Genomic DNA, 1,011 nt, shown 5'->3' with positions numbered 1-1,011 from the left:
ATCACCGGGACGGAAAGTCATGCTCTCGTGCGGTCTCATCGACAAAAAAAGATTAACGCCTTACGGTCAGCGAATATTAACTCAGAATACGATTTAGATAAACAATTTTGTACGCGACATTAGAATTCTTGTTCGCCGATTATAATTTTAGCGGTCGCGGTAATGTTGTCTTATTTTATATTCTTTTGAATATTCTTTTTCGGTACTAGAGTCAGTGCGTTTCTCAAGAGGACAAAGTCTCTACAGGAGCTCAAGAATGTAAGTAGTTTTACATATTGTATTTCAATTTGTTCTATTTATTATATTTTGTTTGAATTATTGTTAATTATACAATAAAAATGATTGATAATTTAGAAAGCTGTAAATGTCCTTTTTAATTGGAATAAAGTCTTAAAATCTTAACATTAAAGAACAATAAAACTGTCTGATACGTATCAAAAATCAGTGAATGTTTTATTCTCAAACATTTATATTAGAGTTTCAATTTATATACTTGTTAGAGTTTAGTCTTTATTATTGTTAAATTTCCATGCCTATTATTGTGTATTAACAATATTATTTTCCTTTTTGTTATAGACATATTACAGCTTGAACTTCTTTGTCTTCTTTGGGAATGCTCCAACGGTGGCTCAAAAGCCAAGAATGTAAGTAACATTACATATCTTACTTGAATTATGTGTATTCTGTATATTTTGCTTTGAATACTATTGATTAAGAAATACAATTTGATTGAAAATTTCATAGGTTAGGGTTTTCTAAGATTATTCTTCTATTAAAATAAAAAAAGTGTTAAAGTCTTAATACCAAATTATAAAACAAATGACTAATATATTTAAAAAATCGTTAGATTTTTTATTTCTAGATTTTAAACTTTTATATTGTAGTTTCCGTTTTTACATTTATGGATGTTTATTAGAATTTCAATCTTTATCATTACTAAAGTTACGAGTATAATAAATTTCCATTTGTGGCGACAAGGACTATGGAACTTTCTAACGGCTCCGCGACACA

The 1,011-nt window shown here is 27.9% G+C and overlaps 1 long non-coding RNA gene across 1 annotated transcript in view; it reads left to right on the top strand.

Annotated features, from left to right (window-relative positions):
• Positions 1-760, top strand: part of LOC117151547 — a 3,857-nt gene extending 3,097 nt beyond the window's left edge. Inside the window, exons 3-4 of the long non-coding RNA XR_004461568.1 lie at positions 577-644; positions 745-760. This is a non-coding gene — a long non-coding RNA (uncharacterized LOC117151547). The remainder of the gene's footprint in view (positions 1-576; positions 645-744) is intronic.
• Positions 761-1,011: the final 251 nt, after the last annotated feature.

The sequence above is a fragment of the Bombus impatiens genome, unplaced genomic scaffold (assembly GCF_000188095.3).
Source record: "Bombus impatiens unplaced genomic scaffold, BIMP_2.2 scf_0266, whole genome shotgun sequence".
Taxonomy (NCBI): domain Eukaryota; kingdom Metazoa; phylum Arthropoda; class Insecta; order Hymenoptera; family Apidae; genus Bombus; species Bombus impatiens.
The sequence above is the reverse complement of the archived record's forward strand: the minus strand, read 5'-3'. Positions and strand labels throughout refer to the sequence as shown.